The 13,608-nt window shown below is 39.4% G+C and overlaps 1 protein-coding gene across 1 annotated transcript in view; it reads right to left on the bottom strand.

Moving 5' to 3' along the window:
- The window catches only part of UST (uronyl 2-sulfotransferase), a 178,722-nt gene that overhangs the window by 147,365 nt on the left and 17,749 nt on the right, over nt 1-13,608 (bottom strand). The window lies entirely within an intron of this gene.

Below are 13,608 nucleotides of genomic sequence, written 5' to 3'. Positions count from 1 at the left end.
TCCTGCTGCAGGCCAGGATGCTACTGGCTCTCTTGGCCACCTGGGCACACTGTTGGCTCATGTTCATCCCTCTACCTCTAAATTCATAGGCAAATGCTGTCTATTTCCAGCTCAAGAAAACATCAGAACATCAGAAAGCTTTTCTCAGGTACAAACAAGGTTAATAGTTAGAAGCATAATATATTTTTAAGTGATGGAAAGAAAGAAAGAAACTTGGACCTCTCACATCAATAACATGTTTTTCTGAAAAGGAAGTCTTCTGAAAATATCCAATAATATCAAAAATTAGATGCATTATAGTAGACACATGGAAATGGAAAGTTAAGCAGTTTATAACACACTAAGAATTTACTTGTGGGATTAATGAATTAGTAAATGCACAGATTTTACAGTAACTGTGGAAATAGCTCCACATTGCCAAGATGACTTCTCAGTATACTACAGCACAAAATCTTTCAACCCTATCCTTAAACCCAAACCATATACATAAAACTTCCACAATAGAGAATTGCAATCTTATTCTGTGTCAAAACTAAGCTCCTTTCAAAGGACATTTGCTAAAAAAAAAATCACTTCTGTATTTTTCAGAAGTAATTAGGAAAAAAAATATTAAATATCTGTTTATTTTTTTTTTTATAAAGAACAGTTTTGGGAATTTCCAAACACCTGATGGTGCTACTCAAGAAATAACTAACTAATGGCTTGAGAAGTCTTTCAAGATGCAGTTAGAGCAATCACTCACGCAAGAAATCTCATCCTTTGTATTTTGAAAGCTGCAAACTCTGCCAGGAATGCAGCAGACCTTACACAAATTGCTACAGACCGTCCTCAGGTATGTAAGACATAAGAAATTGAGGGAGAAAGTAACAGTAATAAGGTAACAGCAACAGTTAGCCAGTTCTAGTTTAGTAATCTCAGAGTGTTCTCTACTACCACTGATCTCAGACATACACAAATACACTGTAAGCCATAAGAAACTGAAATGACAAATTCAAAGACAAAGGCTTGTTTGCTCTCAGTCTGGTACTTGCAAAAATGCATTATCTTTACAGGTTCACATAACGACTGCAGATCAACATCAAGCCAAAACACAATAGAATTTGGCCTCCTGCTCTGAATTTAATAATTGCTGCCCAAGAAAAACAGAAAAGAAGTTTGCAGTTGGATAATAAGAATCAAAACTTGCACAAACCTTACTCTGGACATGCTGCAGTCTACCAGAATAACAGAACCAAGGTGGAACTAAATAGTACAAGACCACACACTGAGGAACCCTCCATAACAGGTTGGCAGCTTTTCATCTGGATATTAACATGTTCACGTCTATAAAAAGGCTACAATCAATGTTAACAAAGGAAAGGAGGAGAGTAGTGTGCATCAGGAAAGTTATGCCCTGTGGAGGAAGGACAGCAGCAATACTTCTTAACAAAATCTTGCATGAGACTATATAAAATGCAGTGTATCATCCTGGTTCATTTTCTACCATAAAGAGTAATTCATCCTGTAACAGGTGCAAGAAGTGTTACTAGCACCGTTAGAGGAAAGAAGGGACTCCTGCCAAAGACTATAAAGTGCTGGGTTTCTTTAGGTGAAAGGGCTACATTAGCTTTTACAGGCTCAGAGGAACAAGAGTTGTTTTGAACTACAAAAAATACTGTGGCACAAAACCAAAGATAAATAAAAATGCTACAGTGAAAAGTTTCAGCTGGAAATGAGAGTTGTTTTTTTGGTTGTTGTTTTTCTTCTTTAAACATCAGAGACAATGTTGGTTGGTAACAAGCTTTCAGGAGGAATGCAAAAAGTAAACAAACCTAACTAGTTTTAAAACTTACTCTAAGTAGATCTACAAGATCTGCCTACAGTAGCAGAAGGTTGGACTGTAGGGTCCCTCCTTCCTGTATTCCTAGCTTGGATTTCTGTATTCCATAGCTTTCAACACTACATAGAATCATAGAATCAACCAGGTTGGAAAAGACCTCCAAGAACATGCAGTCCAACCTAGCACCCAGCCCTAGCCAGTCAACTAGACCAAATAGCTCTGCTGGAGGAAAGAACACTTGAGATTTCTGCAGACAGTGCTCTGCAATTTTCTCTATGCCATTTGGCAGATTGACAACTCAGCTGACATTGTCAGTTTGTTGGGGTTTCCCTCCCCCCCCTGTATAGCTGGTACCCATAAAAGCACCCTCAAACACAGCATTTATCAATAAACCTGTAGTTTTTGTTTATGGATTCATGCATATTCTTAGAAGAAAATACCAGGGCAGGTATTTCTGCTGCTGGGCATCACACACCCTCTCCATCTGATGTCGTTGCCAGAGTATGCAAGTCGGCATCAGGAACTCTCCAAAAGCAGGTAAGATTCCTAAGTGACTCTGGATGCAGACAAAGCATGAAAGAGAAAGTGCCCTGAAGCACTCCTATCAGGAACGTTGCTCAGCCCTTAGTTCACATTCCTAGAGCTGGATATTTAATGTCGCCTCTGTACATTATCTTAAGAAAAATCCCTCTGCAGCTTCAAACCTATCTGCAAGCTCAGACATCTAAAGAAAAAAAAAAGCAGTGATTCATGATTAGGGAAAAATGGGAAGAAGGAAGGCAGAGTTCTCTCCTCAGGTAACTGTAGGAATTGAAAGACCTGCACCCAAGAGTTTCAATATTACTGCTGCCAGTTGTGTTCACAGATTACATCTCCAGAGACGTGTCCAAACACAGGATGCGGGGGCTCAGCACAGAATCATCCCACACACAAACCCAGTCCTTCACCTTACAGTTCAGTCAACATACAGAGGCATCAATTGGTATGAGATCCACCACAGAGCCACAGCTACCTGAAAGCTAGAGACACTCATCTTCAATTCAATAAAATCTAATTCAGACACTCCCAAAGCATTTACCACCATTTTTTCTCCTTTTACCTTGCATTTCCTCCTTGTCTTCAATCCGTAGCAAATGGTACACTAAAAAAAAACTTGTTCATAACAAGAAAACATTACAAGCTAGGCCATTTCTAATTACTGGACTCAATCCACTCAAAAACATTCAGAGGAACTGAATTTCTTCATTTCAATCTTCTGATAAAAGGCAGCTTTTGCACTTTTGCTGATGACCTCCCGCAAATAGAAATGTCTCTTGAAACACCGTACCCCACTTATGCTGTTGAACACAAATCACGTTTGGAAGTGATTCAGCACCAGTTTTTTGGGAAGCTTTTTTTGCAGCTTTCTATTCTTGACAACACAACATAAACATTAAAGAACAGGTGCATGTGTTCAGCAAGTCATGATAAATCATCTTGAAGTTTCAGTTGAATTTTAAAACTCAAGTGTAAAACCTCAAGTCAACAACTTCTAAACAGACAGGTTTGCTGATATGTGCTATTAAAAGCTGTTTATTTCAGTCCAATTCTGACAAAGCCAAAAGAGTAAGCTTGATTATGTTCAGGATCCCTCCAGTAATTACACACTCAGAATCACCACAGTGTGGCTTAGTATTCAAAAACAAACCATTTAACCCATAAGCTTATCGAAAAGGAAAATAAAGGTAAGCTATTTTAAACAGCATACCAAACATATTCAGTAGTAGAGACATATATAGAATGTGGGTTGTCTCCCCTGTCCCAAGCCTCTAATCATGTTTTCCTTCACTGAACTGTTGCCACAAATTCCTGAATGTCAACAGGTCTCATTTATAGGAAAAAAAAATTGAAACAAAACATCTTAACCACAGAACTGCAAAGGTTCTAAGCATCTGGGGAAGATGGAACAAAGTTTTCACTCTGCTCTATACTATAAATGCTTCCATAAAGCTACCTCTTCATGCACAGATGTTCAATGCTTCCATATAAAGCAGCAAAGAAATGTCTGACATCCATGAAATTCAAAAGAGAGCACTCACAGAGACTGTGGCAGTGCTCAAATTGAGACGTTTGCAGCAAACAGCTTTTGACAGACCAAATAAATAGCACCTTCAAAAATCTGATGCAGTTTATCATCTCCAGGTTTTCTAAATGCCATTCCCCAAGATCTGCAGATCTGGCTCAGTCACTTAAATTCAAGAAATTTGTTATATTATAAGTTCTAGTTGTGTTATCATCACAGAAAACAGACTAACAAACAATTACTTTCCCCTTCAATTGTTAACACAACTTGAAGCATCATCATGAAACCAGCTAGGACAGATGGGACCTGGTATTACAATCAAGGCCAGACTGTTGCTTTTGACAGGCAGGAGATGAATTGTTTAGAAAATTCACAAGTGCTGCCTCCCAACATTTACATCTCAAGGCAGAGACAAAGTCAAGGATAAGCATAAGTAAATACAGCTCACATATTCATAATTCAGCTAATACAGAGTTTATTTCCATACCTCTCAAAGCAAATAAGCAAATGTGTTCAGTTTGTTTATCAGTTTATCATTTGCCATGGGTAAATACCATGACTTAGGGAGGACACATGCCAACGGGTGTGTTTCAGGAACAGTGTAGGCACACAAGTATGGCATGAAACAGCAACCTCTTCAACTTCTGCATGCCCATGGCCTCGTCCATAGCTTCTAGAGTCACTGTGACACATGGCAACTTATTCTCTAACAGCCCCCAAAAACCAGATCTACAGAGTACTGACCCAATGCAGTCAGAGCCATTGTGAGAGGTACTGGCTGGCCATCCAACCCAGAGTCAGAGTCCACAGCAGATTGGGAATGGAACAGAATTGCTTGTTTGGCAAGGATGAACGTACATTGCTCTTGGTGAGACTGAATGAATACTTTCTGATCAATGAGACAAAAAGTCCTTGTGAATTTACTATGACAACCTTCAAGCCATTTTTCAGTGTAGATGGTACCATTCAACAGTATGACAGCTATGCACAGCCTAAAAGTGGCATCTCCTTGTTGTTCCACAATAGCCTGCACAGATGATTAAGCATCTCTCTAACTGCTGTTGCTCAGCTAATATAATTCAGTATTTTAAACAGATCGTAACTACACTATTCCTAATTGGATCATTGATGCTTCCAGGAAAAAAAAATCACAGCTTCACTGGGGCAACCTCCTCAGCCCAGCAACGGTGTACCTCAAGGGAAGCTGGCTTTAGACCCTCCACTCCAATTCCAGCTCTAAAAGAGACATACACCAACCAAACACAGCCTGCAATTACCAAAAGACACAACTACAGCATGTCCAAAACAATATTCCCCTGTATCTGTTCTGTTTATTTTGTGTTCTTAATAGTCCTTATTTTTTCCAGCTGTTCAATATTACTAGAAGCCTTAATATAAAAATCTGGATTACATTCTTGGTACCATTTCACAGAACTGAAGAGCTTTCTAATTTGTCAAAGATGTGCCTATCTCAGGAGCCATCCAATTTCCAGAATGTCACAAGAAAACAATTAAATGCACCAGGTACTACAGTTCCAGAACTCTGAAGCACTAGAAAAAGAAATTGTAAAGCTCTGCATAAAGCTTAAATGCTGTAATATCAAACCTTCAAAGCATTATCTCACTACTGGCAATGTATACTTTCTCTTTTCTTCACCCCTGTTTGTGTGCCACTGCCACCACCACACTTGCCATTGTAACATTTTCAAGTCCTTTTTTCACAGGAAACCAGAAGTACTTAGTTGTCAGGCTCTTTTTTCCCCCTCATGACTAGAATGAAAATCAAAAAACCCAAACCTGATTCACCTTCATTCTTCAGAGAAGAATTTATGTTTTTGTGCTAGTTTGAAGCTAGCTGGAATATTTTGGTGAGAAGAATTAGATGCTAGGCTGTGAAAAGGAAAATGATGGTGATGTCTGCTGCACTCACGGGCTTGCTGAGATGGATAAAAACAAGAACATAAATATAGATAACACCATTATTCTCTGGCTCTGTCTGCCTGCACTTTTCTCCCTAACCTGCTGTCTAACTAAGCCTTCTGCTTCCTAACCCCCAGGCTGATACTCCCAACTCACCTTGAACGTAAAGCAAAGTCTAGGATAGGATAGAGAGGTAGAAAGGGGGTGGAAGGGTAGTTAGGAGCCCTTCCTGGGGACTCTGGTTTCTGGGAGGGCTGCTGTGTTTCTGTATCACTTTTTTAACTTGTATATTTCTGTCTATAGCTGTATAGATTGTAAATATATGTTTGTATATTGTGCTAAGCGGTAAATATAAAGCTTCATTCTAATTTCCAGCTTAGCTGAGTCTAGTCTGGGTGATTTTCTTAAGTGTGTGTGGGGTAACTCCCAAACCATCACAGGATTAAATCTCATAAGAGTAATAAAACTAAAAACAAATTAATAATTTTGTCTTCTGTTAAAAAATAAGTTTATTTTGAGCATTCATTTTGTCCCAAAGTATTATCAATTGAAATACACTTTCAAGGAAGTTTTTTTAATGTATCAGAAGTTGTTACTAAACTCAGACACCTACTTTGCTATGTCCTTTAAAGGATTTGTTACCACAGGCCACCTTAGTACTCTCCAGCTCCTGAGGAACATTTATGCAGGTACATCAGACACATTGCATTTAAAACTACACCTAATGGTTGACTATTCTGACCCATGGCTAGGGGAGGTGATGGACCCCAGGCAGATAGGCTGGGGACAGAATCTGCATCTACCATCTTCCCAGTGAGGAAACACTTTTCAGGAGCAAGACATTAGAGAAGGAGCATGTCAGTCTCTGTCAAAACCCAGCATAAACCATTACTTTGTATGCTTGGCAACAGCAGCATCCAAGTATCTAAAAATGACAAATAAGTTGCAATTGTATTGCCCTTGAAAATTGCCAGGTCTTATGCAGAAAACAAAACACCACATGCTCCTGGGAGCAGTAAATCCTACTCCCTCAGTAAATCAGAAACTTGCAACATGAACCCTGAAATAAGTTACCTCTTCAGAAACTAAATCTGCATGACAAATTATATCTACACTACCTAGAAAATGCCAATGTTTGACCCTTTAAAATACACTGCATTGCTTAAACAGGAAACAAATGCTCTTTTGGCTTCGAGCACATAAAGCCTTAAGCTTATTTTTGCTAAGTTCCAAAATAAGATACTGTATCCTGTGGTATCTGACACAAAGCACACAATGGCAGTGGAGCAACATCACTGTTAGGTCTCGGTAACAACCAGTGAGCACAATCCTCTACAAAAACTTTGTGTCACTTAGAGCAATCACTGGAAATCAGATTTTGGGGCAGTAATGGACTTCTATTCACAAGAGACTAGGAGTTTTTAACTGGTAACAGCTTCCTTTCATACAACAAGCCCTAAGTACCTTTCAGTGAGACAGATACTTGGCACACCACGATGCTCACAAAAAGCTGCATGAATGCACACCTTCGTATTTATCACTCTTTGTAGTCACCACTACTTTCTTCTGATAGCGTAGCTGCCCTAATTTTAGTCACAACTTACTTTCTCGTTTTAAATGGGCCACGTCTTAACTGAACTGTGACCCTATTTAACCCTTAACGAAGCAGTTGCACTTCTCGCAACACAGAAACCCACCAAGAAGAAGTATTTTATCAGGTCACTGACACCTATTTGTAGATGATACTTCTTATAATCCGGGTGAACCAGGCACAAGGCCTTTCTGGGCAGCATGTGCTTGCCAAGTATCACACTATCACCAAGGTTGGAAGAGACCTCATAGATCATCAAGTCCAACCCTTTACCACAGAGCTCAAGGCTAGACCATGGCACCAAGTGCCACGTCCAATCCTGCCTTGAACAGCTCCAGGGAGTAGCTTTAGAGATGCTGATTGCAGAATACTGGACCTACAATCCTTCTCCAGCAACCAGTGACAACTACCACAGAAACACGTACAAAATACTAGAAGCACAAAGGTAAGAGGAAAAAAAAATACCCACACCAGATGGAGTCACTCTTTCAAGAAACATAACAGTACTTTCATTTTCAGTTGAGAAAGCTTTAAACCTACAGATTACCTAGAAAGCTTGCTTACATCAAATGACAGAATTGTAGCCTGCAAGCAAAGAGCGGAGGAGCAGAGGAGCGGAGGTGGGCGCTGCTGCCTTTGAGCAGCGCTGTTTTTCAGGGCGCAGCTGTTCCCTCTCTCGGCTCTGTTTGTACATTAGCTGGCAGCTACAGCTGGCTGCATTTTTCTGAGGGAGAGAGAAGGATTTTGATGTGAGTCCAACAGTAAGCAGTGGTTATTTGTTCACTTTAGATCGTGGGGTTCTCTTAGATGTTAGATGTCAGCCATGTGAGGAGAATTAGAATAGATGTTGAAATTTATAAACTATGTAGATATGCACTTTCAGAAAGCCAGGTTCAAATCCGAATTCTTTAAGAGAAAAGGGAAAGAGAGATCCAGAAATTCCTGCAGGGATTTCTAACATTCCTCTTGGAAGCTTAAAACACTGCTAACTTTCTGGAACATCACCCCACTCCTTGTTTCTAGATACTTTTCATGTGGTGCAGAGAACAGCACACTGACAGCAATCGGCTTGAAGTGGAAGTCTCTCTTGTTCCTCTTCATCAGTTCTTGTCTAAATCAAAGCTTGCATTTCAAGAAGTTTACTATGTATTTAATAGTAATGAACACTCTATCCTAAGGTGTTTTCTCTTTCTGGTCTGAAACACTCTTTTTAAGATACCTTTAGTATTGGTTTTTGATAGGCACTGTTTCTACAACCCTGCTCTAAATTTTTAACTTCTAAGCATCTCCCTTTACTTAGTAAGGAAATTGCAATCCAACTGAGGACAGTATTGGAGGGGAAAAAAATGAGAGAGGATAAAAGAATTCTTACATGTAAGAAAACAAGATAACAGAATTCTTACATGTAAGAAAACAAAATCCTAATTTTTATTCCAACTAGTAAAACTGCATTGCATTGAAAATTATTGCATGTATTGTAAGATGAGAAATTGTACCATCCCATGCAACCTTGGAAGGAATTCTTTGCACTACTGCTTATATGTCTACCTTTCCAAGAGAAGCTAGACTGGAAGAACAAACACAATGGATGAAGGAATGCTGGTTGCCAGCATATGATAAAGCTGACATCTAACGAAGGGCTGAGAAACCACTTCTTACCCAAAGGTTAATGAAGGGAAATTTCCCACTCCTTTCAACAGCAGGTACAGTTCCACAGAGCAACAAAGTGGAGCTCAGTAAAAATGATGTACAAGTTTATCATAATAAAGCAGGACTGACTGTTCAGCACACAGCATCAATCCTTATCTGTATTTCCAATTCTCATAATTGCCCATGTTTGAGAGCAGAGAACCATCAGCTTTAAATGACCACAGGAGGATCGGTCTCCTGTTCCCCTCAAGAAGACTCTCACCTGTCTCATGCTTGTGGTCTTTGTGCTAGAGTCCACCACCAGCCAGTGATTCTGGTTTACAGCAGAGTCAGCTGAAGTGGCAATGAAACAGCAGGAAAGTTTTCCATGTCTTTCTCAAACAAACCAACCCGCCACGCTAAAGAAAACTGATCTTCTGCACGGCCTGCAACTAACAGGGTGCATCCACAGCCCCAGGGTGACAAAATGTGTGCCAGTTTTAGAAGACAACTACACAGGCCTGTTATCTGAGCATTCCTGCCCTCTTGTTTTACCTACTCAAGTAATTACAATTTTAACAAGTACCCTTCCACATAGGCCACAAATCATTTATGTAATTAATCCTTCTCATTTCCCTTTGTTGCTTAGACTTTGGGTGCACCTTTTTTAAAGAAGTACCCTTCACCTCTCACCCAGTGGTGATTCAGCAGTAGATTCCAAGGTAAAGGCCTGAGAAGTCACTGTTAGCTGGTTTGACTTTTTCCTGTTCTAGCTCAGATGCTCAGAGAATCAGCAGGCAACCCAGTGCGGGAAGTTACAGGGAAAGCAAAGCCTTTTAGAAGGGCAGAGTACTTGGTAGCTATTTAAATGGAGAATGTTACAGGAAAGACTTCTGTAATCAAGACATTGGAGGAAAGGATAAGGGGGTGGAGGGGAAAGGCAATTAAAAGTAATTACAAACCTGAATTCTATCACTTTAATTACTACAACGAATTCTTTGCCAGCTTGCAGCACCACTGCATCCACTGAACCCCTGTGAAGGTATCAGAGCCTGCCCTAATAAAACAGCACCCATCTTTTCAGCCATGAGCCTTTGAAGGTTTCCTTTAAAGCTTCCTCAGAAGCTCTTAACTACATCTAACTGACTGGCTAATGCACCCAATTGAAAGGGGTCTGTAGAAGAAGGGATGCAAAGGTATTCAAATTGCTCTTCCTTCACTCCAGGAAACGAACAAGTGCTGAAAAAAAAACGAGAAATTCCTTCAGATAGGAATGCTTACCAGTGCCAAGTATGAATGCCAAGTGCATGAAGGAAGAGCTCAGAATATTACTGCTCATCTCAGTAAATAAATTAACACCACATCAATACTGCTTTCCATCCACATGTCATTTTAAGAGAAGCTTGCTATATTTTCTTAAATTAAGCTATAATTGAAAAAAATTCTTCATTTTCTTTTTTCCCTTAAACTTCAGGCTCCCATCCTTGGCACATCTGTCTGAGTTATATTCGACTTGCCAGAGGTATCAATTTCACTGAAATAATTCTGCTTCAATATTTTTCACTTGAAAGAATTAGACCATGCCTTTGCAAGATAGAAACACAGGAGCCAGAGAAACAAAACCAAGCAGCCTAGATTGTCTGACCTTAGCTGGGGGATTGAAGCATCCTATCTTTTGAAGTTAATACACCCTAGGGGCACAATGGATTTACTGTACTACTCCCCTGTTCTAAGAAATCGCTCTCCTACTGACCCCAGAGGAAAAGCATACAAAGTCAGAAAGGGGGAAAGTGACTGTGCTAAGAATGATAAACAACAACTGGAATGAACGGCTAAGGAGCATTCCCTTCCCAACACAATCATATCTAGCCTCCCAAGTTTATCTCCTGTCTCTTCCCCTCACACTCAGACACCTATATTATCTATTTTTTTAAAATCTAATTATGTAGAATACACAACACTTCTGAACCTTTACTTCTGAACTTTTTCAGCTACAGTAAACTGTAGGTCTACATTGTTGTGATTCCTACGCTCAAGTCCTACTGAACATTTGTGTGTAAAAAACCCAAGTTCCTTACCAGTCACTGTTTATTTTTCTCTTTAATAATTTGCTGTACCCTTGAGAATGACATAGTGCAAGACGACAGGCAGACTTCAGTCACTAAACAAAACCTATGCAAGGTACACCATGATCAAGAAAGCCTGTTGCAGAGTACTTCATCTTCCAGAATGAGCAAGAGTCAAAGAGTCTTAGGTAGTTAACAGTCGTGCTCTGCGTCCTTCCCTTTGCAACACAGTATTACATTCTTCCACGTTCAATTAATTCCTAGAAAAGAGTTTTCCAGAGTCCCAGAAAAAAGTTCCAGTCTCAGTAGCAATTCATGAATGTACTCATCCAATTTTGACATGTCAATCTCCTTTAGGATGAGACTGATGACTAGGACCCAAGCTCTCTTCCTAGAGTTGCCACCAGTCAGCATCACATCTATCACTTGTACCCTCAAGACTTTAATCACACATGAGAGTGTAAACAGCTCCAGACAATTCTTCATATCCATTCCTTATTCATTTTTACATAAAAGGGAGGACATAAACACTGACAAGTAGCCAGTAGAATGAGAAAGCAGAGGTTTAAATAATGTATTACCCATGCTTCAGTTTTAAGTTGTGGCATCATTTTCATACTGATTAAGCAGTGTGTAGCCTAGAACAGTCACACACATGCATTATAATCTTGGGGTTTCTTCCTCCATAATCAGACAATGTCCTATTTGTACTATGGAAAGAGTCCTGTAACCCAGCATCTAGACATATGAAGTCAGGTTTGACTGGGCTCTGAGCAACCCAATCTAGTCAGGGATGTCCAACTTACTCTAGCAGGGGTGGGCTAGACAACTTCTTGAGGTCCATTTCAACCCAGTGTTTCTATGATTCTGTGATCTAAACTTAGCACTAACTTTACACAAAATCACGCAGGAAAAACACTACTACAGAAGAAACAAATATAGAAAAACTTCCTCCTAAAAAAGAAAAAATGGCACTACAGATTCAACTCCAAATAAAACAAATTGCAGGAAAAATTGCATAAACAAATCAATACTAAATAATGAAATGTAAATTCTAAGACATTTAAATATATGCCAGTATAAGAAACCCACTTTGGTTGCACACTCTATGTTATTCCTAGCTAAAGAAAATAAATATCAGGCCCTACTGAACTGTAATTCTCAGCAGGAATATAACTTTTGTGTCACAGAAAGACTGAAGTTGGCAAGACTCACATAAGAACCACTAATGCAAACTCTGATTTCAGTCACACCAAACATTCCCAATTCTAAACTCTGGAGTTCTTGTAAGATTTTTAAGCTTGCAATGGAATTTTGTTTTATTTTTGTTAAAGAAATAGTAATTCATTCAAAATCATCCTTAAGGGCATTTCACAAGTTTATACTTTCCATAAATTGTTCTTTGTGGTTCAAAAGAAGTACAGCTGCTGGAGTCAAAACAGATTAAGTCTCAAATCAGTGCTACCGTTGTTTTAAGTGTCCAAAAACACACTGAAGGAAGGAAAGAGAAAGAATGCTTACAGTTTCCCTCTTCCTTGTTCTTATCTCCAACCTTATTTCCTAGCTGAGCATGGGCATTTGCTAAACTATAGGTATGAAGGGCAAAATATCAAATGCCTCTGTGTGGTACAACCTGATGGAATATACAGGCTTGCACTGAAAAAAAAAACAATCAACCTAGTAATGTGGCATTGAAAAGTTCAAGTTCTCAGTTCTGCAATCCACAAAACATTCCATGCACCAACGTGCCACTAAATCAAATAAAAGGGGGTTATTGAAAAGAGATATGTGTGGCAAGTAAGCAAGACCCAGTGCAGCCAGGGATCAGGAGTGCAAACGGTCTAGAGCAGGAGTGAGGCATGAATGTTCAAACCACAGTCACAATGTAATTTGTAGAATATGAGTAAGGAAGTAGTTTTAACCTGGGCCATATGATGAGTGGATTAGCTAAACCTGTCATTTTTATCTTGGACTTATCTACACATTGACTCAGCGTGGGTTTCTTACTTTCTTTGATGTTGACCATATTCACAAAAGAACAGCCTGAGACTGCCACTTTTATTTCTTGCAGAAATGAAAATTCAGGCTTGAATGAGCATCCAGAATATTCTGCCTGAAAACAGAAACTATTCATACATGTGAGCCAAAGACAATCATGCTGCAAGAGTGAAGAGCTAGAGAATAAGCCAGGCAATTGATCTGCCTTCAAGTTCCAGAATTGTTCTGTGCTTGTGACATAGTAACGATTCTATCAGAATGACAAAACAAGCTCTCTGGTCTTTTTCTCTTCGTCATCCAACTCAACCGTTACCTTAGAATTAGGGAAAACTGAGTGAGTGCAAAATAATAGCCAGAAATAGCCAGAGGGCCTAACAGATGGATAAAATTTGCATGAGCCTCTCAACGACTCCCTCGCATTATGAGCTCCTTTGTATTAAAAGTATTTCTGACTTCAGAAAAAAATAAGAGAACATTTCTGAAGCTTTTAAGATGTATTGGCTACATAAAGCAGCTGTTTTAA

Source organism: Pogoniulus pusillus, chromosome 18, assembly GCF_015220805.1.
Source record: "Pogoniulus pusillus isolate bPogPus1 chromosome 18, bPogPus1.pri, whole genome shotgun sequence".
Classification (NCBI taxonomy): domain Eukaryota; kingdom Metazoa; phylum Chordata; class Aves; order Piciformes; family Lybiidae; genus Pogoniulus; species Pogoniulus pusillus.
The sequence above is the reverse complement of the archived record's forward strand: the minus strand, read 5'-3'. Positions and strand labels throughout refer to the sequence as shown.